Source organism: Delphinapterus leucas, chromosome 9, assembly GCF_059928025.1.
Source record: "Delphinapterus leucas isolate spDelLeu-1000000601 "Yukka" chromosome 9, BTC_Dleu_Yukka2, whole genome shotgun sequence".
Taxonomy (NCBI): Eukaryota; Metazoa; Chordata; class Mammalia; order Artiodactyla; family Monodontidae; genus Delphinapterus; species Delphinapterus leucas.
This window is the reverse complement of record NC_143137.1, coordinates 35,112,501-35,139,710: the sequence shown is the minus strand read 5'-3', so window position 1 is coordinate 35,139,710 and position 27,210 is coordinate 35,112,501. Positions and strand designations below refer to the sequence as shown.

The 27,210-nt window shown below is 35.4% G+C and overlaps 1 protein-coding gene across 6 annotated transcripts in view; it reads left to right on the top strand.

Moving 5' to 3' along the window:
* The window catches only part of FOXP2 (forkhead box P2), a 538,178-nt gene that overhangs the window by 238,026 nt on the left and 272,942 nt on the right, over positions 1-27,210 (top strand). The window contains exon 1 of one of the 6 annotated variants that reach the window (XM_089917489.1): positions 1-27,210. This exon is cut by the window's left edge and continues 2,290 nt beyond it; it is cut by the window's right edge and continues 3,978 nt beyond it. The exons of the other annotated variants lie outside the window; for them this stretch is intronic. The gene's annotated coding sequence lies outside the window, so the exon portion shown is untranslated. 6 annotated transcript variants of the gene reach the window in all.

Sequence of the window (27,210 nt, the reverse complement as noted above, 5' to 3'; positions counted from 1 at the left end):
TTAGCCAAATTATTCTGTTAATAAAATGAAAATTACTTAAAATTACTATAGTGTGATTAGTGCCTTTTTCTCCCTTGAGAGTAAATATTTTATTTATTTTCTACCCCGGTGTCCCACAGTGTCTACTATGTAGTAAGTACTAAATAAATGTTTGAATACTAAATGAATGAGATTCACACTTACATTTTTTTAAATATATAAAGTTTCTGTATTTTTATCTGATTGCCAAAATGAGAATATATTTATTGTGGAACATAGACAATACTGAAAAAAAATGAAGAAAATAGAAATCATTAGTAATATTTACTGTTAACATACTGGTATATCTACAAGCATGTTCTTCTCTTTGAATCTATACATGTATAGTTTTTAAAAATTATGGTGGGTCTCTAAATAATTAATAACTTGCTTTTGTTACTTAATTATGAACATTTCCCAACTAATTAAATATCCTGCACCCAATTTTCTTATTAACTAGGAGCCTCAATGAATTCTCTGCTGTGTCCTATAAATACTTTAGGCCCTTTATTCTCTGAGGTAGGCATTATTTCTGTTTTAGTGATAAAGAAATTGAGGCTCAGAGAGACTAGTACTTACCAAGGTGAAACAGATACTAAGAAACAGAGGGGAGATTTAAATCGGAGCTGCCCAACGCCAAAGTCCATGCCTTTAACCACCATAGTGTATTACCGCCCAATACTAATATAAATTAACTTATCTAGTTCTCCATTTTGACTTTTACTTTGTCCATTCTTTTACTACTAAAAACTACATTGAGGCTTGTCTACAGATAGGAAGCAGGGGGAAATGGACAACAGTAGATAAGTGGAAACTTATAGGGGTGATGGATATTTATTATCTTGATTGTGTTGATAGTTTCGACTGTATATATATATATATATACACACACACACACACACACACACACATATAGTCAAAACTCAACAAACTGTAAACTTTATGTGTTGTTCAGTAGGCATAAATTATACCTAAGCAAAGCTATAAAAAATGTTTTTAAACTACTCTGAGATGAATGTTCTTATATGTAAACCCATGATTTTTTCCTCAATAGAATTCTTTAAGAGTTTTTGGGGGGGCTTAAAAAATATTCATATTTTAAGTACTTTATATGCAAACACATGCGCCCTCAGAAATGTTGTATGAATGCACACTTCTTCCATTAGTGTATGAACTTTTGTGTTAACATAAGAGTATAATGATAGTCACAATATTGAACATTTACTGAGTATCATATATTCTACTAGGTGCTTTATTATCTCCTTTAATCTTCATGTCACCAATTTAGATGAGGGATGAAAAAAAATACTTGGAAAGATTAAACAGCTTGACCTTGTAATATAGCTAGTAAATAGTAGATGAAGGATGTAAATTGTAGGTGAAGAATATGATTCCCCATGCAAATGACCTATACTGTTCTACCCTTCACTCTTGCAAATGCTAGGTATTCACTAAATCCTTATATTTTTTAGACAACTGTTTGAAAAGCTTTGCCCTAAGAACGAAGGTTAAGTCCCAAAAGACATTTAATGGGGAGGATTCTTTTTTAAGTTGGGCCACCATATTAATTTTCGTCCAAATTTGTACACTTACAAATGTGAAAAGGGGCACTGTTCATAATTAGGCTGGGACAACATATGCATACAGAGCATCTCCTGGGAAAAAGAAAATGGGAAAAGAAACAAACTGGGAAGAGAAAAAGGGTGGAAAGATAGGCCTTTTAAAATAAATGTTATTTACCAAGCACTGACCAAGTACTATTTTTGCAGGCTTTCTTACCTTACTTCTCACAACTGCCCTTGAGATATTTGTGATCAATTTCCCCCAAAGAATACAGATGCTCTGAGAAGTGAAGTGCTTGGGCAGCTTCTCACAAAATTAGTGACTGATGAGCCAGGGGTTTGTAGGCAATTCTGTCCAATTCCAAAGCCCCAAATCACTCCATTATTAGCATTTTTCCTGTATATAAATAAAATAAGGTTAATATGTTTTCAAAAAAGCAAACAGTTGTCAAGTTTTAAATAATTGCCAAAGTTTTAAAGGAAGGAACTAGATATCTAGATTGATCAACATGTTTAAATTAACTGTGTAGATCTTGAACATCTTTCCATACTCTTTTCTTTTATAGCTCAGTTATAAGTAAATTTTATTTTTAATTGACATTCAAGAATTTATCTGTGTACATCTGTATAATCACACAGGCATAGACTCATAGAATCAAACAATTTTCAAGTTGCAAAAGAAACTGGTCAACAGAACAGCATTTAATCCAACGGTTCCCCAAACACAACCTGTAGACAAATGCCAGTCATGACGAAGTGGCTTGTGACAAAAACCAAACTAACAGAAAGTCCAAATGGAATGCTCTTTCGATCGTTACTTCCTTACATGGAAAAATATGAAGTGGGCAACCTAGTATTGTTCCAGTTTTTTTTTTTTTTTTCTTCTCCTTCTCTTTCTTCCTCCTTCTCCCTCTTGGTCTTCTTTTTAGAAAATTAGAAGTTGTTGATATCAAAACACTGGTGTGCTCTAATCAAAGTCAATAATACCTTTTTCGTTTAGAAGAATACAAGTGGGCCATCAAGATATTAGATTTGTCGAGTACCCAAAATAAGAATAAAGTTTATAGCTATTGTTTGCATGCTACTATATGTGAGACATGGGGTTAGGTGCTTCTCATATGTTGCTCTTTTATGCTTTATAATATCTGTATAAGATAGCTACCCGTCTATCCATTACATTTGAGAAAACTGAAGTCAGAGAAGTTTAAGTAGCAAAAGAACATAGATGGAAAAGTAGCAGAGCTCAAACTGAGAACTGCAAAAGCATGTTTTTCTCCCATTGCCTCATAGATGGTACGTTATCGCCTCATCCACTGATCTGCCCATTTTCCTAAGTTTCTCCGTTTCATCTACATTTCCTTGTACACATTTTAGACTTAGGCAACAATTAAATCAGTGATATGACTTTCTTTTGATATTTCCTAATTCTCAACAGAATAATTAGTCTAGAAAATATAATTATACATAGTATATAGTCCTGTTGTATGCCAGACAAATTCTGATGACAACAAACACTGTTAAAATAATAATTGTGGAACAAACGGTTTATAAATTTAAGGTAATGGATTATTTATTTAAGCTTCATATGTCACACAAAGTTCTAATAAGATAAAAGTATTAAGACAGTCTCCTCGAGTTTGTTTTAATATTGTTTAATTTGTTGACATCTTTCTAGGCTCAATAAAGTAAAACTTCATTAATTTTTTCCTCAGGTATTCAAAGTAAGATTGAAAGCAATTACCATTTTCTAAGTGTTCATCGTTTGTGTTCCTTAAATGAATCGAGAAAATACTTTAATAGTTATTGAATATTCATAATGGACAAAATGGTCTGCTAGAGGTTGTGAAGGACTCAAAACATATGATAAGGTTTGTGCTTTCAAGAAGTTTATAATTTAATAGGAAGGGAAAAGACATACATGATGCTTCTCTCAAGTGAAATTAAGGGATTTTTGTAGAAAAATATTAATAAAGGTTGAAATTAGAGTATAGGTGTTACATAGTAGCCAAATGGGAAGTCTATGTCAGTTTATATATTATTAATAAACATCAAAGCAATCTTTACCTTATGATAGGGAATATTTCATTGGTTATTTGAAACAAAACGTGTTCCCATAAACAAATGTGTCTTTTCCTCTCCTCTCCCTCCTTCCCTTCCAGAAGGAATAATTCTGTGGTTTAGAGCCTGGGATCTGGAACTAGACTGCCTTGCTTCAAATCCTCTTTCAGCCACTTACTGTGGGAGCTTGGTTAAGTTACTGGAGTAGCTAGAATATAGGCTCCACTCATGTCCCAGAGACACAAAATGACAGTGGCTTATGGCAGTATAAAAGTTTCTTTTCATAAAAGTATAGCTGGCACAGTGTTTGTTTTAGTTATATTACTGTCTGCCATATAACTGCCTCAAAACTTTGGGGCTTAGAGAGAGGCGTTAATATGAGAGTTGGGAATTTGGGCAGGGCTTAGTGAGAAAGGCTCATCTATGCTTCACATCCTGTCAGCTGGGCTGACGTGAGTGGGTCTCAAACATCCAAGGTGTCCTAAGTCATATGCCTAGTGCCTTTGTGCCGGCTGCAGTTGTAACCACTTGGTTCTCCTGCATGTCTCTCCTTATGTAGTCTCTCGTCATTTGGTAGTCTATCACGAACTTCTTGACATGGCTGTTGGCTTTCAAGAGGATGAACGCAGAGGCTGCAAGGCTTCTTCAGATCTAGGTCTGAAGGTCATGGTCTCATTTCTGCTGCATTCTATTGGCTGACACAAGTCACAGGGTCAGCCCAGATTTAAACGGAGGGAAATTACTTCTTGATGATAGGATGGCAAAGTTACACTGCAAAAGTACTTGCAGAATGGGAGGAGACCTTTCTGCATCTGCAGACTGGGGCCATCTTTGGAAATAATCTATCAAAATGGATCTGCTCTGAGGTCTCCAGGAGCTCAAATTGCTTTGCATGTTGCTCTGCCATCTCTAGAGTGCTGTCCCCCTCTGTGTCGTCCAGGATGACTCACCACTGTTTTCTCATTTCAGCCAAAAGAAAAGGAGAAAAACAGAAGGGGTAGATAGGTACCTTCTTCCTTTTAATAGCATGGCCAAGATTCAGATCTTACTCACAAGGGCTACCCAGTTAGAAGCCTTAAAGGAAATAAAGTCTTGCTTCTGGATGGCCATAAGATCACCTAAAAACTGTGGATTCTATTTCCATGAGAGAAAATTGGAGAACAGATATTGGTAGACAGTTTTTAATCCCCATGACAGTTATTTAACCTCTTTGACTCTCAATTTCTTTTTGTGTGAAATGGGGATAAGTAAGTGTACTTGCTTAGTAGGGCTGTTGTGAGAATTAAATGAACAATATGTGTGAGAACTTAGCCCAGTTCTGGGGATACATGTTAGGTATCACCATTCTTTCAGTAAAGAGTCACAGAACTCCTGCCACCTTCCAGGCACTGCTCTGGACTCTTAAGCATGAGATATTTTTCCATACCTGGAGAACTAAAACTCTCCTGAGGAAGACATACTTACTAACAAATAATTGCAGCCTGAGTTGAATGGTAGGATAGAAACTTGGTTCATGAACCATGGAGATGGATAGGAGTGGTGCAGGAAAGTTAGAGATTTCATAAAGGACCTAACATTTAAGGTTGACCATGAAAACTGAGTCATAAATAACTTGTTTCAGAGGCAATAAAGAGGGTGGCATATTTAGAAAATAGTCGCAAGGTCGATTATCACTGAATCATAGAAGCTGGATGGATTGTGAGAGATGAGCCTGAAGAGGTAAGATAGGGTCAAATTGTGAAGGTCCTTATATCTGATACCCCTGAGTTCAGACATAACATAAAATTACCTCTCTGAAGTCTCAATTTCCTCTGAATAGTGAGATGGTAATAGCATGATCATTGTGAGGATTAAGTGATAATATAAAGTACTCAGTACAGTTTCCAGACACATATTAAGCTCCCAATAAGCATTAGCTATTGTTGTTGTTGTTGCCATTATTATCAGTATGTATTATTATCATTAGAGGAGGAAGAACCAAATTTAAGGTATCAGTAGCTCTAAGGTGAACTTGGTTAATGTTTAAAATGATAGATGGTGACAATACTTGGGATTTCCAGCCATTAATGAGATACGGAATTCAAAGTAGATTGGAAAACAAGTATAGTATTAGAAATACTGAGTTTGAGATACCTTCAAAATATCCAGTGAACATTAGTTATGAGGGGTCAGTTGAAAGTATTTATCTAGGATAAAGAGGAAAGGTCAAAGTTGGAAATAAAGAATTGCCAAATAACGGTAACTCCCTCTTGGAACAGGAGTGAGTACGGTCATCCTGGAGAGTCAATAGAAAATAGGTCCAAGAAAACTGTGAAAAAGGTGATGCTTTCTTCGACTAGCCTTCAAGTGTCCATTTTAGCTATTGTGTATTGGGGGCATACAACAATGCTGTTAGCATGAGAAGAACCAGTTGGCATTAGTTCTACTGGAAATACATGGACATATTCCCTGCCACATATACCAAGGGCACATCTCCACGATGCAGCTGGAATCAGGACATATCCTTTCCCTCTGACTAGACAGTCGGGTGAGGACTCCTGGAGTTCCAGCTTTTTGGTGAGGGGTGAGAGAGTCACAGGGTCTTGGCTGCTGTAATGATTTCCTAGAAGCTTTGTTCACATCTATTTTTGCACCCTTTTGAAACATTTACCTCACTGCAGCCTTACTGATTAGTTTCGAAAACAAAGATCTGATTCCGGCTTAAAATCACTTAACATTTTCCCATTGTTCCAGGGGTGAGGAAGAAAGCCCCTGCCTACCTCACTGTCATCTACTTACTTGCTCACACACATCATCCAGACGGACCTCTGTAATCCATGACTGTGCCATGCTGCTTCTGTCCAAGTTCTTCCCTTTGCCCAGCATGCTCACGCCCCTCTCTCTCTTTACGTGGGTAGCCTGAACAACTCATCTTTCAGAGCTCAGCTCAAAGCTCCCATCCTCAAGAAAGCCTTCCCTGACCTGCCAGACCCGGTCGGGTCCTCTTGGTAGATGCTCCCATAGGATCTTTATAGCATTTATCCTAATTTGAGTAAAGTTTGGCTTGTGCAGACAATTGTTTGATGACTCTTTTCTTCACTACAGCAAAAGCCGAAGCTTCTCCACAGCAGAGAAAAAGTCTGTCTTATCTACTGGTGGGGCTTGATCCCTTCTGCCTCTACCTGCAACATAGAACAGGTTGAGAAGTAGACAGGGGGTCAGACAGTATCAAAACAACAGCTTTCTTGTTGCTAAATCCTGATTAGAGAATTCAGCCTGATAGGAGACCCTGAATAGGCTTCCTACTCATTCTCTCAGAATGGAACTTTTTCGCCCAAAATTAGAAGAAAGGGATAACCACAGGCCTCTGCTGTATCTCTGGTACCTGCAAGAGCAGCTTGTTTAAGAGTAGGTGTTTACAAGGCATTGCTTGTTTCCTTTTGATTTCTTTTTCTTTTTTAACCAATGCCTTCTTACTTCAGATAAGTGTTTCTAACATCCCTAATCAAGTGCAAAATAATTCTTATAGTTTCTCTTACAGTTTCTCCTTTATGCCACTTTCCCTGAACAGAACACACAGTATAATATATAGTTTTTAAGGTTTCTTACAGGTTTTACTACAAACAGCAAAGGGAAAAATTACAGGAGGTAAATTGACTCTCTCTTACACCTCCTACTTTCTGTTTAAGCTTTTTAAACTTTTTTTTTCATACTTTATATTGAAGAGCAAAAGCACAAAAACATACTAATAGTGAGATTTGTTTACCCAAGGCAGAATGTTCCAGAACAGAGGAAAAATAGATGCCGGCTGCTCTAAGTCATATAGGTCCTAAAAACTGCTTCAGAAGGGCTTCAGCTGGACACACACTGTTGTGTAGGGAGCCAGGGAGCATTCCCATCGAGGCAAAGGGTAGAAGCAACTGTTTGGTCTTTCCTCTTTCATTTTCACTGATTTTACCTTTAAGGATGACATGCTGAACCAAATTAATGGTTAATAAATAGGTAAAATACTCGCAAAGATTGCTGGTCCCAGGTAGCAATCGATTGACAGACACAAGAAGAAAAAGAAAAGAAAGATAATTTCCAGAACTATTTGGGGGTCAGGGGCCTCAGGCTTATTTCTGAGTATTTACATATCAGGTACTCTTCCTATTTTAATTATTCAGTAATATTTAAAGTTCTTTCATTTTTTTCATACAGCAAAAATATATACACACTGTTGAAATACTTGAAAATGCAGAAAATATAATAATGAAAATATTAATCATACATAATTATCTCTCCCATCTCTTCTTCCAAACGTGCTTTTTGATTTTACATTTAACATGATTAAAGTAGATTGTGGACAACTTAATCTTATCAGAAAAATTATTCTGAGGGGCAATTTTACTAGTCTTCTGTGACATGTTACAGAAGTATTTATTTTCACAGGTAGTTAATTTTATGTGAATTTAATTCCAAAAGTTAAATGCTATATAAACATAGATGAGAAAAACAAATATCTTAAAGCCTCAGATATCCTCTAACATAAGTATTACTCCTAAGTTCTGTCCATCCATTTATTCACTTAATCAAACTCTTGCTTATTTATCTTATAAGAGATATTGTTCACGTGGGCTTTGAAAACACCTGCAATTTGGGGAATAGAGTTATTTCATGCAAAAAGTATGTTAATCTTCACACTTTTCACTAGACCATTGGACATTTGGTTAAAAAGTATTCTCTTCTCTTGAGGAAATTATGTTCCATTTCCACCCTGACATACCACACAGTACAATGCTGATGTAATTTCATTGTAAGCAGGACTTTAGTACATGAGTCAATTCTTAGTTGCTAAGAGTTTCCTTCTTATCTCAATAGAATACACATTATTGCTGTTGGGAAATGGTTAGAAGTCAAATTTAACCTTTTGTTTAATTGGGACTGGGGAGATTTTGATTAATAAAAGTGTATTTTTCGCTACATGTTGAACAACAAGATTTTGGCTAAGATGTAAGTGTGCAAGAAAAGTTAGCAAACTCAACAGAAACACAAAACACTTTTACTGGGTGAATAGAAAGAGGTTATAAACTTTTTACAGTGCATGAAAATATTCACAGTAAAAAAAAGGTTCTTGTAAATTACTATAAAATGCACCATTTCTTAATAAAATCCTGACATGGTTTCTTGGGTAGCAGATGAAGTAAACTAATTAATTTAAAATTTATTTGTTGGCCTAGTGCTATTGAAAAAATAGATAGAGAAACAGAGGCAGACTCGGGGAAAGAGAATTAGAGCACTATCAGAACGATAAAATATTTTGAAATTCAGAAAGACCTGTCACAACAGAATTGCTTCCTGCCAACATTCTATTTCAGCTATATTTTAAAAATTCCCCTTAAGGTTTCAATCACAGACTTCCCAATATTAAATACTCATATTTTCATATATAACTTGACGGGCAAAGGTGTAAGATTAATGCCATTAATATACAAAGTCAGTTAAAACAAGACTTGACAAAAGGTTTAAGTTTGGCCAACCGGTTCTTCAAATCTCCTAGGTCATATTCATTTCACTTTAACTTCCTTGAAGGGTTTTCCTTTACCTATTAAGGCAAGTGTCCTTCTCACACTCTCACCAGATTTGGCAGGTGGCCTGCATTACCCAATGCTGAATTATAAAATGAGCCTCACCATTAGGCTAGTTTTGACCACACATTTCAATCCTGTTCTATTTCTGTTGAAATGGTTTAAAATGGCAGTTTGTGCCATCTGACAGTTTACTATTTAATTGACAAGGAAGCCACCTCTCTTACTATTATTTTTTCTCCTTAAGAGTTTTGCATTTTAAAATCACAGGCCTTCTTAGGAAGTAGGGTTATTGAAATGTGAAACTTCTGGGAGGTTAAAATTGAATGACCCTAATGTCTCCTTGACACTACTGTGGAGTTTTCCCAGTATATTTTTCTTGCTGTTTTTTAAAAAAATGTAGACTTATTGTTACTAGAAGGAATTGTGATAGTCACATTCCAGAATTTATTATTTGTGGATTTCAAAAACTTGGTAAAAGCACAGTGTTAGAGAAGAGAGGGAGATCATCATGACATTTCTTGATTTCATCCATAGGCAATACCTTGTTCTTTTTCTCCTTTCCAAGCTTTTAACAAGCTAATATTTAGATTTAGAGAACTTACAGCCTAGAGGAAAAGTAGTAAGAAAGCATGTATTGGAAGTTATAAAGTACTAGATTCATCAAAGAAAAATAGATGGAAATTGTCACTGTTTGTATTAAGTTTAATTGCTTGCAATCTTTAAGAACAAATTCTGCTACAGAGCCTAGAAGACTATACTCAAGAAGAATCAGTTAAACAGAATGCAAAATAAAAAAAGTTAGAACCTTGAATATTATAAATGAGAGTAGAGAGTGAAGATCAATTAAAAAAAAGAATCAAGTGCCTCAATAATTATTAAATTTTTGCTGCAACTTTGTCTTAAATTTACTATAGCCTCTTTATCTATGACCAGCTTTTTCTGCATAATATAATAGACACTTTCTACCTCATAACAGCTGCAGTGAATATGATAGTACTTACCTAAAGCTCTTCATTTTAGTACATCCTGATAGAATAGGGATATTGTTCCAAAATAATTTTATGGCAGACCAAGACAACATGGCCCATTTATGCAGTTTTCTAAGAAACAGCCTTAGAATTTCTGGAGGAATGAATAGATTGTTTCTCTCAACGAGGTTCTAGATGACACGAACTTACTAGGGCCTAAAGAACTGTCATGCTGAGTAGTGACTGAATATAGATCCAGTGCCTTAGAGTTCAAATAGTACAGACTTTAAGGTTGATAGCCTTTTGTAAAAATTACAGAAAGTGCTAACTAAGAATCTCTCCTTTTCTTCTCCAAAAAAGAGTACCTATATGGAAGAATAGGATTTTTTCACAGGAAACTACTTTCTTAAGAAAGGGCATGTGAACAAATTGCTGATCAATCCCCCATTGTGTCCAAATACCGTATGGCAAGACAATGATGATTTTAGCTTGAAGAAATTTCAAAGCAGACCATAGAATGTCAAATGAGATTTAAACCATGAATAACTTCTTCATTTATGGCAAGAAAAATGCACTAGAAGTTCAAAGAAGAGTTAGTGACAATTAAAGTGTTTTCTGTGGCCTAAATGTTACAAAACAACATAATTACAAGATATATAAAACAAATTTGAATTTAAAAGTAGAAGAAGGGCTTCCCTGGTGGCGCAGTGGTTGAGAGTCCGCCTGCCAGTGCAGAGGACACAGGTTCGTACCCCGGTCTGGGAAGATCCCACATGCCGCGGAGAGGCTGGGCCCGTGAGCCATGGCCGCTGAGCCTGTGCGTCCGCAGCCTGTGCTCCGCAGCCTGTGCTCCGCAACGGGAGAGGCCACAGCAGTGAGAGGCCCGCGTACCACAAAAAAAAAAAAAAAAAAGTAGAAGAAATCATGTAGTATAGTTAGCTTGAACGGCAGAGTTTATCACAATTGGAAGAGGCAGAGAATAATGGTCATTATCGTATGAAAATGAAATGTAACAGAATTTATGAAGATTAGCACTCCTAGAATATCACTGTCAAACACCATCTGTTGGGTAGGTTATACATTTCACAGAGAGGTGGTGCTCAGGAGCGGTCCCTGAATTTGCTTATAAGAAATTACCTAAGATTTGAACTGACAGTATTAAATCAGGTCATCATAAACCTAGGCTTTGCTATATATATTGCAAGCTGGTGGCTTGCAGGCCAAATCCTCATACTCTTTTGTTTGGCCTCATAATTTTTAAATTGCTTTTCAACATTTAAGAGTCTGGCTTCTCTAGAAAACGTGTGAAGCTCTGGCAGCACTGAGCCCACATTTCCAAGCGGCAGCATGTCCCTTTAGCCTGGGCATGTATCTGCCAGTTTGCCATATTTCCCACCTTGCTTCTTCAATGGCTTAAACATCTGCTTAGCCCGTGTGAGCATTTGGATTAGGACTCCTGGTTCAGATATTTTTCTAAGTATTTTACTCAAGAGATCATGCCTATATGAACACAAGGGAAAGATTCAAATGCAGAGGGCGCTGTGATTGTGCGTTTTCTGAGTGACACTTTGGTGTCTTTCACAATTTAGGTAAGCCCTACAAGGGCACAGGGCACAGCCTGTTACTCACCATGGGATCTGCAGAACCTGGCACAGTGCCTGGCTTGTTCCAAGGGATTGATAAATGTTTCTATGGCTAAAGATAGTAATAGAACTGTCCACAGATACTAATTTAACATATTTCTGTTTAAAATGTACTTCATTTTAGAAGTTAATACGTTAGCCATAAAAAGTAGGCTTTTGTCCGTAGTTAACCAGGTGTTTTAAGAATTGTCAACTGACCTTGTTATAAGCCGAGCAAATATGTGGTCCTCAAATATCCACATGAATCTGGTCGTTTTGGAATGTAAGGTATCAAAATGAAATCATTCCTATTCTAGTTTGAGCTTGCCTGTGGACTATAAAGCGAACACTAGGTCATTAGAATAAAGGAATGCCAACAGAACTGATATACGCAGTGATTTTAAGATGAAATAAATATTTTAACTGCATCAATTATGAATATATTATTTATAACTTATTTATGTCAAAGGAAAATATGTTGTCAAGACCTTTAATACAGTACCCGATACAGAGTGAGCGTTCCATCATTTGTTCAGTGTGCCTGAATCTCACAGTGTCCAACGAGGAAGGGGGATGCTCAGAGAGTGAGATTCTGCCAGGTGGAAGGAACACTGAAGCAGAGCATTTTTCAACAGCTATAGTGGGGAAGAGGATTTGGTCCAGCATGGAAGATCAAAAATAGCATTGAGATCCATTTGGAAAGCCAAAGTCCAATGAGCCAAGATGGGAGATTGGAGGAGTGCCAGACAGAAGGGTTCAGAAATCACAATTAACATGAACTTGTGGGACAGAAACCTAGGAACCAGAGTGATGCAGGTACAACTGAGAGTAAACGAGGAAGTCTTTCAAGTACTATCAAGAACAACCTTTCACATTTCCAACTTGCTTTTAGGAAGTGAATAGATCATTGTGCATGGATAGCAGCAGAAAGACCTTTTGGAATAAACAGTGAGTAACTCTGTGAAGCAGAGTCCATGAACACTAGTCAGATCAACTGGGAAGATGAGGAAAACAACTTGAATTGCCTCTCGGCAGTGAAGATTTTCTGATAGAATGCAAACAATGTAATCCTTTCCTTTGGCTTATTTTTCTGGGCTTCTTTCCACCTCTGTCCATACAATGATCCCCATACATCTTCAGGCTCTCTTCTTATAGTATTCTCAAGCCCTGCATCTTCACGTCACCAGCCCAGAAGAGGAGACAGAATTTGTAACCTAGCATTACCAGAAGTCACTCTGGACCTGTTTATCAAGTGCCTGCCCTTGAACCAGCCATTGTGGCCAGTTGAATGGTATGTGCTGATTGGCTGAGGCCAACTTCCAGGCCCATTTCTAACTAATTACAGATGCCTGGAGGACAAGGTAAACTGACTAATTAAGAGGATCAGTGCCTACCCGTGGAGGTTGGTGTGGAGTCAGTCCAAACCAAGTGGCTGAGAAGTTAGGGTACTCAGGAAGAAGGAAATATAGAATGGACTCCGGTGAGGAAACCTATAAATGTCCAGTATATAAAGAGCTCAGCATAGTCATTATAGTTGTAGTAGTCGGAACATAGCAAAATATACATAGACTATGAAGGTGCTGTGCAATTAAACAGTTCTGGAGAAGCTGTTTATATAATTTTTCATACTCCGTAAGCCAGAAGCAGTCCAAATATTTTTAGCTATGTGTGTTTAAGAAACTTCAACTTTCTACTTAAAATGATAATAATAGCTCTTCCTTTTCCCCTTTTCCCTCTCCTTCCCTTCCTTTTTTTTTTCTTTTCCCTTCTTGAACAATTTCGTCTTAAAGCCATTAGGTGGGATAAAAAAAGGTATCTGTGTTAGAAAGGTGATGGAGCCCTAGTAACCCAGTGCAGGGTGACCAAAGGGGGGGGAAAGTATCTGCAAAGGAGAGATGTCCTGCTCAGGGTTTCAGAGCCTGACTGCAGAGAGGAGGGCATCCACATCGAAGGGCAGTCTGGCATTCGGTATCTGAGGCTGAGTGGACTGAGAAGGGTATCCAGATGGGTGAATGGCCTGATGTGGGGAGTCAAAGCCATAGAAGAATGGTGAGGGCCTATCTACCGAAGGTACTGGGTATCAGAGCATCAGCAGCATGAAGGGGATATCCCTGTGGAAGAACAGCCTGGCATGGTTTGGAGCCCAAGCTGGGAGAAGAGGGCATCTAAGCAGAAGAACAATGGAGGTGAAGAAGAGAAATGAGTTGTGTGTAGGGGATTGACCAAACAAGTAAAAATATAAATATATTAAGGATATGGAAGCCAGGTTTCTCATTGTCCAAGGTACAAATATGGAAAGGGAGAAAACTTGTATGAACCCTATGGTGTTGGGTTGAAATTACAGATATTGGTGTGAACTCCTACTTTTCTATGGATATAGATGTACTTATGGATATAGATATAGAAATTATTGTGGGGGCGTGTGTGTATATGTATATGTATTCTCTAGATCTGTCCCACTGGGAGGTCCTGGAAACAGCAATACTTCAAAAACACTGAACACACCCAGGACCCAAATCTTCCTTTCTAAATGCCAGTTTCCTTAAAAGGAGACTGGGCTCCTTTGCAAAATGCCTCACTATAAAACCGGGGCAGGAAATTAGAAAATAAGCCTGAAGCATCTTGTGCCAGAAAAGAAGGAAACACTTAAAGAATGGTGGAGACCTGCCACAAGGATATAGAAACCAACTGAAGAGGCTTCCACCAGTCAAATTGGAGAAAATTGGTGCATCAAAATAAATAATGCATAATTATAAATAAAATTAATTATAAGGTAAATATTTACAAACCATTGAATAAAAGGGGAAATATGAATATATATGTGTGTATACACACATGCATATATGCTGAAAGTTTGATAAGGAATGGAATAATGGGATATTGATATATTTTCAAAATAACTGCCAACAAAATGTATATTAGTTACAGAGAAGAAGAGTAACTTCACAGTGGAGAAGCCTGGCAGATACAGATACCACTTTAATCAAGTGATCAAAGTGAGCACAGTAAAGAGATACACTGAAATCATGTACCACCTGACTGAATATAATGAGAAAAAAGGGGCATCACTTCTGTATTGTCTGCCAAAGATGCATAACCTGAAACTAATCATCAGGAAACATGGACAAACCAAAATTAAGGGATCTGCGAAATAACTGGCCTATAATCTTCAGATGTGTCAAGGTCATGAAAATAAAAGAAAGGAACTGTTCAAGAGTGGAGCAGACTAAAGAGACTTGAAAACTTAATGCAATGTGTGAATCTGAACTGGATCCTTTTGCTGCAGAGGGCATTATTAGGACAAGTGACTAAACTCGAAAGGAGACTGAGTACTGCATTAGATGGTACAATAATATATCACTGTCAGTTTCCTGATTTTGATGATCCTGTGGTTATGTAGGGAAAATTTCTCGTTTGTAAGAAATATACACTAAAGTATTTGGAGGTGATTGTGGCATTAGGTTGATCACTTACTCTCTAACAGCTCAGGAAAAACAATTCTGTCCCATACTTGCAACTTTTCTCTAAGTTTGTGATTATGGCAGCATTTTCCCAGGTTTTCTGTGAGAACTGAAATTGATGGTAGGCAAAATAGCCATTCATTCAGTGCATTTTATTGAATATTTATAATCTATGAGAAATGGCCAGACACCCACAAAATAAAAAATGCTAACCATCACTTGAGTGGGACAACCCAAAAGGTATAGTAGTGCAGAAGGAGAGAGAAGTCATTTCTGATGGGTACAATTAAAATGATGCCAAGGAGGCATATTGAAACAGATAGCTATAAGTGGAAAAAGAAGTTAGGGCATTCCACAAGCGGATAAAGACAGGAGCAGAAGCACAGTCGTTTTGGTTAGTATTGAAGGTTAAAAATTGCTGCAAGCATGAATGTTGCTATAGGGGAAAAGAGAAGTGTGCTTTAAAAGGAAATAAATGGAGCTTTAAATGCCAGCAAAAGAAACAATAAATTTTTGTAAGAGAGGTAAGAGAGCCTCATATCAGAATATTTTTATATGGATTTAAGAAGTCAGTTAGATTAGTAACATAGGTTTTTGCCAGTGTAATGGGATACGACAAAGAAATGAGGTATAGATTTGGAGAGGAGAATTTATAATTCTATAATTAGATAACCTGAAGACAACTATAAACTCTTTCAATGACTAAATAAAAATATAGTAAAATATCAAATACTTAAATTGTAGTTTTTCTGTATACTGGCATGAAGATAAAATGGGCAAGCAAGAGTTATTAAAAGCATAAAATAATTAGGAATAGCTAAGAAATTTTGGATGGAGGTTTATTAAATGCTGTTTTAAAGCTCATGTGAGATTTTTCTTTCTGAAAAAAGAAGAGCACTAAATGGGAAGGTACCCATTTATTTATTCAGTCAACATTTATTGAGTGTCTATCCCATACCAGTCATTATCCTAGGAATGAGGAGTAGAGCATTCAACAAGACAGATACACTTCCTGCTTTCATGAAACATGAAAGAAAGCATCAGATAATAAACTAGAAAAAATCAGGTAGTAACATTTCATATTTTCATATGACAGAAAAAAACATAAATACCTAAAGGGGAGTGATGGAGGACATACTTTATGTTAGGTTTTCAAGGAAGGCTTCATGGAGGAAGTGAAATTTAAGTGATCTGGATTGTAAGAAAGTCTCCTTTCCTATGAAGGAGCACTGCAAGCAGAGAGAAGAGCTGTTAAAATGCCCTAAGATGGTAGAGTAAGAAGACAAATATGGCCAAAGCAGGAAGCAAGATAAACAAGGAGTGGTCATGAGATGTGGCTGGAGAGTTATGCATGGACCAGTTCACGGGTTCTTGGTGCAGTGGAAGGCCATTGGAGGGTTTTTAGCAGGAGAGAGGAGACTTCATTTTATTTATATTTTAAAGAGCAAGAGCATAGCAGGGCTAACAAATAGGAGGTAACTGAGTAGACCAGACTATAGATAATGGTGGCTTAAACAAGGGTGGCTGAGTGGAGCTCCAAGTGATTAAATTAGATATTTTGGAAGTTGAATTGAAATGATTTTCAAGTAGTTTATATGTAAGAAATGAGAAGAGAAAATTCAAAGATGAAGCTTAGTTTCCCTTTTCTTTTTTTTTTTTGAGGAATTGCATAGAGAGTGATTATGCTAACCAAGAGAGAAGACTGGGAGAGGAGAAGTTATAACAGATGTTCCTAAATAGAGACCTTTTATTTAAAATTAATATGTAATAAGGAAAGCATTTTAAATGAACAGCAAAGAGATAGATTTTCAGTAAAAGTCTAGTAAATTGGCTATTTGCATTAAAAAGTTATATTTTCCAAAAGTATCATGTCGAATTCTCAGTATATTTCATTAAATGTAAAATTATAGTTACATAATATCTAACCAAAAATTGTGCAAATATTAATATAATCTTGGATTAGGAAAATGCTTTTTAAACAGGCAAGAAATAAAAGGAACCACAAAGAAAAAGGGGTCAGATTATAAAAAAATGAAATAAAAAGATATTTGCAAAAAATATATCAAAGCCTAAGTATCCTTCATTGTTTATAAAACACACTTTAAGATTCTTGAAATAGACCAAAATGGAAAAATTGGGGAAAAGCTGTGAACAGTTTTCAAAAGAAAATATGCAAATGCCCAATGAAAATGAAGAAAAAGTTTGAGCTTATTAGTAATTTTTTAAAGTAAATTACACACACCACAGGTATACCATTGCTTTCTTAGCAATTATTTTAAAAGATGCTGATATCTTAAAGTGAGATGAACACTGGTAGTTAAGGAATTTTTTGGGTGAGGGGAAGGCATGGGGTGTTATGCAAGAGAAAAAAATTTGAGTGGATTTGTAAAACTCCTCTCGTTTCTTATAATTTGTCATTTATAGTAAAAGTAAAATTCTCATTTCTCTAGAATTTTTGAGGACTGAGAAGCTCCTCATGAATTAATTTTCCACATAAATGAAACTCTTTAAATATCAAAACACATTTTTCCTAAAAATACAGTTGAATTCAAGTTTTTCTAATTTCAGAAGTACTACACACCTATCACAGTATATTCCAATAATGTGGAGGAATATTAAGTAAACAATACAAATTTTTAATAGTATTATTACCCAGAGCAAAACCACCATTAACATCGTGATGAGTATACTTCTAGAAAGTTTGCACTAAAACTTTTGTTTTTTAAAAGCAGTAGTTTATTTGATTGAGTTGCAGAGATTAGAGCCATAAAACTTGGTGGTTTTTAGTCCTCCTCCCAATTCTTTTTCCCTACCCCACCACACCATTTAGTAATGACTTATTTTCTACCAGACACCTTTCACATATTAACCTAATTTAAGCCCCCAAACAATGCTGCTGGGTCAGTATTATCATTCATACGCTAACAGTTGAGAAAACTGAGTCTCGGGATGATGCTCATCTTGCAGTTCAGTGATTTATTTTAAGGTGGAGCTGAAGGTCAAGGTCAGGTCTGTCAGATTCCGCAGCCCTTGCCCTTCTCTTTCCTGTGCTGATCTCTCACCTGTGACTAAAGGGACAGCAGTGCAAACTTTCAGTTTAGCATTTGAAATGAAGTCAAAGTGAATTGAATGCTATTTATAGCACTTAAAAAATACTGTGTACAGCTTAGGTTTTTACTCTAAAATAAAAGCGTGCTAAAAAGGATACAGAGAAAATGAAGAGAGAAAAAAAGTGAAAGAGAGATGACTGTCATCTCTATCATATGATTTCTAGAGAAAAGACTTAAATACAATTGACTAATTAAACTTAGAGAATAAATGGAAATACTGAAAACTACTTTTAAAGATGATGGTTCTAATATATGTTGTCTCTGGTCATGAATTAACAGGGAGACAAAAATTAAAATTAAAGTAGAAGTATTTGAATACACCCTGATATTGTCAGGATGCTTTCAAGAGAAGCTCTAGGGTCTTTACCCCTAGAGATATTTGCATAAAGAACACATATCCACCTATATTAAACTGTTTACACAAATATATACTGAACTCAGCATTAGACTTCATCAGTTAACTAATCCAGTAAACAAATATTTATTGAGGACCTACTGTGTGCCCGGCACTATGTATGCTGGTGTAAACAAGCTGACTCAGACCATATAATTTGTTAAAGTGTTTTCAAGTTTAATGCCATTACAGAACCCCTGCAACATGTGTTGCAGGCAAATTATATCTTTCAGACCTGCAAAATATGTTCCCTAAACCCTAATGTGTATGAGATTTAATAGTTATCTAATGAGAAAGGGGAATCACTGCCCTTTGCAGTTCTTATAGCCTTTTATGAGTTAACAGTCTCTGTGCATCTATAAGAGACTCAGATTTTTTTACCGTGGAACCTATTCATTGAATACTATCTGGGGAAACTCGTGTTCTGTGGAATAGTGTGAGAAATGCTATGCTAGTGTTACCAGGAGACCAGTTTACCCTTACCCTTGTTTGTTTTTCGCATTTTTATTTTTTTAAATTGTTTAAACTTTTTATTTTATATTGGAGTATAGTTGATTAACAATGTTGTGATAGTTTCAGATGTACAGCAAAGTGAATGTTATACATGTATCTATTCTTTTTCAAATTATTTTCCCATTTAGGTTATTACATAATATTGAGCAGAGTTCCCTGTGTTATACAGTAGGTCCTTGTTGGTTTTGCATTTTAAATATAGCAGTGTTTTTTGTATTTTTTAATTCACGATTGATTATACGGCCTAAATTAAGCACAGATATAAACTCCCAGAAAATACTGGTAAATGTTCCTAAGTGACAGGGAAATTATCTGCCTTTTATGAAAGAGCCTGATAGAAGGGAGCCCTCTCTAGAGCCTCTCCTTTTACAGCTGTTTTAGTTCATTCAGCTGTTATAACAGTATACCGTAAACTGGGTGGCTTATAAACAATAGAAATTTATTTCTCATGGTTCTGGAGTCCAGGAAGTCCGAGATCAAGGCACTGACACATTAGGTATCTGGTGAGGTCTTGCTTCTTCAATGATTCCCATCTTCTCCCTGTAACCTCACATGGCTGAAGGGTTGAGGAAGCTCTCTGGGTCCTCTTTTATAAGGGCATTAATCCCATTATGACAGCTCCACCTTCATGGTCTAATCCCCCAAAGGCCCCATTTCCAAATACCATCACGTTGGGGGGTTAGGATTTCAATTTATGGATTTCTTTTCTGGGGGGAACACAAACATTCAGACTATAACAACAGCTATACACACAAAAAGAAGCAAAAAGCTTAAATGGTATGATTTGAAGTTTGCAGGGGAATTCCCCTGGGATCAAAATACTTCTTACTAGACAATATTGCTTATTAATCAGCAACATATTCTTTCGGTTAAGAAGGACTCTCTTTCCTTTGCCCTCCTATAAGATGGACATTCGTTCAGCTTGGAGGACCATGTATATTCACTAGTACTGTATTAAGCTTTATGCATGGTGGAACCATTCATAAAAAGAGGAAATAGTACAGGTAAGAGTAAAATTGAGTTGAGTAGGGGAAAGGAGTGATGAATGGAGAGAGGGGTGCCAATAATTACTACTTTACAAATTTTGTCAAGATTTAGTCCAGTTTTCCTAGAGAAATGCCACTGTTTGGCAAATGTAAATAAGAACTTGGAAGTAAGATTCGAGCAAGGAAAAATTATATGCTTTTAGTATGTGAAAATTCAAAGTCAAAAGTTATAAATTAAAGGAAAATGTCCTACTTTTTAAAAAGTGTGAAATATTGTACAGTAAATTCTAATTGGCTACATAACACTTTATTAAGTATTATCAGATATTGGTTTTTGAAAGGAGAAATTCTTCATTTATATATGAAGGAACAAAATTGTGTAAACAAACCTATTCACCTTAGGCTTTGTGTATGTTTTAATCTGTGCAGCAGTGTTTTCTTAGAAATGAAGTATTTCAGTTGCTTCAGTGAAGAAGAGGAACATACCCATTTAAAACTCAAAATCACCTTTTTAAAATTAAGGTTTTATCTGTTGTATAAGAGGTAAACTACTGTGAAGTGTACTTGCCTGTTTAACTTTATATCTGCTTTGATTTTGGCAGTTTAGCTAATTCAAATAAAATTTGTGAAGTTAAGCACTTTCAAGAAAAGAAATAGGAGAACCTAATTTAACCTAGAGTGTCTCTTTTATTCTTCTGTTATTCATTTGAAGTGCCCTATCAGCTTGAACTGACCAACTTCAGTCATTTTTACCCTTTTATTTTTTTTCTCTAATGTAAACTGAAATTCCCTGCTGTTCGTGGTATCTTAGTGTTTAGCATCATTTAATGAGCAGGTATCATTAAACTTAAAGGGTCCTTTTCTGTGTATCTCTGATTAGTTAGTGAAGGAACCGAAGAATTTCTCTTAATATATTTGGATGTTGGCCTATTTTACATTTAAGTGCTTTTTGATGAAGTAGAAAATAATCATTTTGGTTAAAGTAAGGTGGAATCTGTCAGGTGAATATGTGGTCTACTATTAAGTTGTAGAATATAAATTGTTTACAAGTGTTGTGATATACTTTCCCTTACAAATTTGTGTGTTTGGGTTTCTAAATAATTTATTATACTTTTATTCTTTTTCTGAAAAAACTGGTATATAAACATAAATGCTTTAACATCAAGGTCCTTATAATTCTTATAAAAGCGGCAGTTTAGTGAATATATAACATCAGAAACTAAAAGTCTTTAATGCTAAACTCATTTGACCAGTTTCATACTACACTTAATTTCAGTTTCCTTTAAATTACAATAAGGAATAGACTGTTAACTAGTAATGAAATAGTAGCATTCATTAATTACACACTTGCTAGTTGATGTTTGTGTATACTATACCTGACATTGCTGATACTTTATTGTAAGTTTTAATTTTGTTTTTAGGAAGAAAAGAGTATCTGTGAGATAAATAGCATGGAACCAAAATAATGAGACTAAAATGCAAGCAAAGGTCAGATAATGTGTAATAAGTTACAGATGGCATTGTGTGACATTAACATTGGTAACAGGTAAAAGATGTTATAGTGCTGCCTGCTGGTAAGAAGTAGTAGTGTTTGAAGGGTAAGTAAAAATAGGTGTAGTTAACCAAAATGCAAGTGATTTACACAGTTACCTAGGTTTGCTATTATTTATAACTATGACCCAAAATATTCGTATCATTCGTATTAACAAAGTTTTTATGAGAGTAAAATTTCTGGTATGAGACTGCCAATTTTTTATATTTGGAGAATGTATTTAAGTAGTGCACTTCTTTTCTTGATTCTCTCTTTGTATTTATATGATGCCTGTATAGTTTGTCTTATGTGTGGCCCTTCTTTCATAACCTTGACTTTTAAAATTTTTATAGTTAACATTTTCAAGATATGGTTAGTTAAAAAATTAGACCTTGCCTATCAAAGACAATTGTCAATTTTAGTAAAAGGCAGCTGGATATTTAGATAGTCCAGTGAGATAATGTGTTCATAGGAAGAAGTATGATTTATATATGCGGCAATCGACATATCATAAGTCTAATTGGAAAAAGGAAAATTCAACTGCTTCTAAAGCACTGGTGTCAAAGTTTTAGCAAATTGAAAATCAGGTGTACCTATACGTAGGGTTTATTTTTCCCATGTTCCTCTTAAAATAAGTTCAGCATTTTCTGTTAGAAATAAACATTTTTAGAATTACTTCCTCATATATTTTAGTTTATCTTCCAATAAGTTAATTTTGTTTGTAGTCTGGAAGAGAAATTAAAGTTACTTTTCACATTAAGTCATCTGTAGGTGAAGCTTTAATTTTATAACCGCGGTTAGTTTAATATTTGTTGTGCGGTATTTGTATGGGCATGACATTATAGACTTAATTAAATGGGGTGACTTTATTATTCTGATTTCAGTCCATATAGTACACATTTTAGCTTTATTTTCAGATATCCATTATAGAAGACTTATTAAAACACCATGCACCATAAAGGTAGTGGTTACAAAATGAGGAAACTGCTCTTTTATTATGTATAACTTTCTCACTTGCATAATGCAGTTTCCATTCAGAAAAAGAATTGAGTCAAAAGTAAATTGAAGAAAAAGAGAAAGTGTTTTTCAATATCCAAAACTTGCTTTGCTTTCTAGAGGGAGGAAAAGTACAGTCCATATTGTCTCATTCAAGGCATAAATATACTCTAGAAAGTTTGATTCTCTTTCCTCTTTTTTCCTCATTCTTGTTCTCTCCTCCTTCCCTCCCTCCCCAGTCTCCGTCTCTATCTTTAACTCTGTCGGGTATCTTTTCCTGGGTTAACTTACATGAACATTGCCATGAAATTCTGACTAAGTAAAATTGGAAGCATTTATATATTATTTTTCGGAATTTTTATTTCATCTTGTTTTATTAACTTGCAGAGAAAGAACAAGGGAGGGAGAAAGAAAGGAAGGACAGGAAGAAAATGAGAAAGAATTAGGAAAGAGAATAAGAGAAAAGCTAAAGCTGACAGCATGTGAAGCGGAAATAAATCAGATTACATTGTATGCAAATTTTGTGTATCAAAGGAAGGTAAAGTGTGAAAACTGTCTAAATGTGTGAGAAATTGATATTTGCATTCTTGAAATAGTTTTCACAATCTGCAAAAGAAATTAATAAATAGTAAATAAAATATTCCTGGAAGGTTTAGTGATGTCTGAAAGATAAATAGTTGGAATTACAATTTAACTTGCTTTAGTAATAGAACGATCAAGCATCAGACCACCATGAAGGTATTTTAGGAGCACAGAAAATAGCAATGCAATTTCTATACTGAAATATAGCAAATGGTTTTCCTATGTGAGAGTTTCTGCCAGTTTCATAACATAAGCCACAGTGACAAAATGGGGTGCTAACAGCAGTCTGCACTGTGGCCTTTATCATCTGAGGTTCTTCACCTAAAAGTGCTGGAAATAGTTTTCACTAAAGGGATAAGAAGGATGCTTTACATAGTGAGAAGCGCTGAATTGCAAATATTTCATCGTTCTTTTTAACAATATGAATAACCATATGTTAATACTTTTCCCTCAGCATCCAACAAGAAAAAAAGAATTATATTTATGAGCAAACAGTGTTTTTCTAAAATATAAGTTCTTATATATTTTATTTCCATGAGAATGTTTAAACAGTTTATTTTTTGACCTGTGTATTTATTTATGATAGTTTGCAGAAAATGTCTTGCAAGTTTAGGGATTTATAACTTTATCTAGGAAATGCTTAATATCTGGTAACGATAGGGGATCCCTTAAGACAACATTGTGGCATCATTCAGTAAAAACATGTTTTTTTATTCTCTTGTATCTTATTCCATTTTCATCACAGACATAGCTTTCCCATGTGCTATTTTAACTCTAACACATTTTAAAAATGTGCTTAAAAAGATACACAAAAATGTTTTAATTCTCAAGTATTATAGCACTATTTTTCTTTCTGTTTTATTCCTTATAAAAATGTAAATGATTGCTTAAAAACAATCACAATGGTGATTGAAATGCTTTATCTGCATACTTGTTTTATTTATGAATTTTGGTACTCACATTTGGCATCAAATTTTTATTTTTCCTTTTTTCGTCGTAAAAAGACATCAGAAACATAATAAATATGTCATAGCATAGTTTGATTAGCAGGTTGGGCTACTAACAATTTAAATTAAAAAGTTTAATCCTTATTTTTTGTCCTTGATTATTTCTAAGTCCAAATTTATGTAATAGAGAAATGCTATAATTTTTGAAAATCTCCAAGTGTAAAACATGCCAATCTTCTAATTCATATCTTGCAAATAATAGATAACAGTGTTCAAGTTTGTGACCTCACACTAAGGATTATAATGATGGTGTGTCTTATTTTTTTATAGCATTGGTGATCCTGTATTTTAGGAAAAGCACTGGTTAATTACAAATGCAAAGTGGCAAGAAGAAAGCAAACCTTCATTTTGCATGGCCTACCTTAGTACTTGTTACTTTTTCATTGACATATTGGTAACCTTTGGTTTTTCTTTTGCTGTGATCTTGTAGAGTTCTGTCATTTCTCATTAATGAAACAATACTTTAAATGTAAAATTGAGCCATTTAGTTAGAGGAAAGTTATCTCTTATTTGCTGAAATACCATTGATTTAGCACTTTTGGTACTTACACTGGAAAATTTTGACCATTAACTTAAGTTTGGGTCAACACTTTTTAGACTTTTTTTGGGGGAAATAATATTACTTTAAGTGGATCGTAATAGCAATTAAGTGTCTAAAAGTTGTTTAATAAACTACATAGTTTTGTTAGATATCTATATTCCTCTCTGGATTTTGTCATTAATACAAATTGGATCCTTTCTCCACACGCTCAGTGATATTACTTCTTACTTAACTCAGATCCTGGCATGGAGTATATACAATGCTAAGAGAGCCCTCCGGGAGGGCTTAGCGATAGATATTTTACAATCTCATTTTTGTGTGATAATCTTCCTACATGGTCCATAAGCCAAAAATAGTTTCATCGCATCTTTAACGACATTTTTTAAAAAGTGAGTTACTTTCAGTGAAGACTAAACTCAGTACATCTTTATTGATTCTTTTCCCCTTTTTCTTCATAAGAATATTTTAACTGAATATTTTAAGTCTCTTGATTTTCCCATACTAATTGTTAACTGGCTGTTTCGTCCTGGAAGGTTACTTCATTTTCCTCTGCCTCAGTTGTCCCCTCTGTAAAATAGGATAGTAGTACTTGCATCATAGAGTTATTATTAGGATTGTTTTCTAATTGATTTTTTTCCTTCTCCAGTTTCCACTTCTTTATAAGTTTCTTTTATATACTGGTCAGTTAACTTTCCCCAAACACCTCTAATCTTATCACTCTCCAGCTTTGATAACAATTTTGATACTCCCTATTGCCTCTGGAATACAGTTCATACTCCTCCTTTTGATGCTCCAGTTCCTCCAGTGTCAAATCTAACTTACCCTTATATATTCCAGTACTCACCAACTTGAATTGCGTATGCTCCAGTCAATCTGAACCATATGCCTGTCTCAGAATATGGTTCATCATTATGTTTTTAGTTTTGCATTTCTTTGTCTGGAGTATTCTCCAGAAATTTTCTATTACAGAAGTCCTGCTTATTCATTTGGGGGACCAGTTCCAATTCTGAGACCTCCTCCATATAGGCTTCCTTGATCTCTCACAATGATCTTTCAGAGTTCAGAACTTACACCTAATGGCATTTGTATGCTCTTAATGTGCTTACCACATTCTGACTTGTATTCCACATGAGCTAGATAAGATCCATATCTTATCTATATTAATTAGTTGGAAGTTTCTGAGGCAGAGACTAGATTGTGTTTTACTATGAATTCCTCTCCTACTTCCCCACAACACCTAAGATAGTACTCTGTACATAGCAGATGGTCTGTAAAACAGTTGTTAAGGAGACATTGAGGCATAACAGAAAGAATACAAGCATGTGAGTAAAAACAAACAAACAAACAAACTTGTATTTGAAGACTGGATTAAATATTATTTGACCCTGAACAACTTAACCTATATGAGTCCCAGTTTCCTCAATTTGTGAAAAAGGGGAATATTATTATCTGCTTTTCAAGCTGGGTACAAGGATGAGATAATGCATATAAAACATTTGTTATATGCCTAGGTGTAGTAGTTGCTCAATAAATATTTCCATTTTTTTGCTTTACATGGTGAAACATTATTTTTTCTACCATTGGCTGTGTAAACTATGGCAGTGCAGGTGAGATTGATCACTGCAGATGTGCTAGCAGAGTTCACACTGGAATAACAGATAGCATGTGTTTTCCTGAGAAAAAAGATTACTACTGCCTTTGGAAAAGATGTCCTGGCTACATTAGGGCCACCGGTAAGTGGTTCCCTTGTTTACATTTGTTACCTGTTCACTGAAACATCCCTCTCAACACTACTTCTAGAGTGAAGGAGGTAGACAATAGATGAGGTGGCAGTAGTCAAAAAAGAAGATTGTCGTCTTCATCTGTTAATCATTTGATTGATTTATTCATTTAGACAACAAGTATTTGAAGGCTTTAACTATGCACAGATCATGCTAGTAGATACAATATTGGACTTGAAACAGATCCCACTCTCATTGAACTTGGGACAGGAAGATGGAATGTATACACAGTGGCTGTAAGATAAAACGGACATGGATAAGGTATCAAGGTTGTATTTGTATTTGAGCAAAACTCAAGTTGTGTCTCCCTCTTTCACACCCCCAAAGGTGAACCATATTCTCTGCCTGGCTTTGGAGTTTGGATTACTAAAGTGATTAAGAATGTGTGTAGACTTATGGAAAGGAAATTGGGCTTATCCTCGAGCCTGTGTGTTTATTAAAATGCTGATTAAAATAAACAAATATCAATGAAATATTCTTTCCCACTCAATTCCTGACGATGAAAAAATACACCTGTAACTCAGATTAACC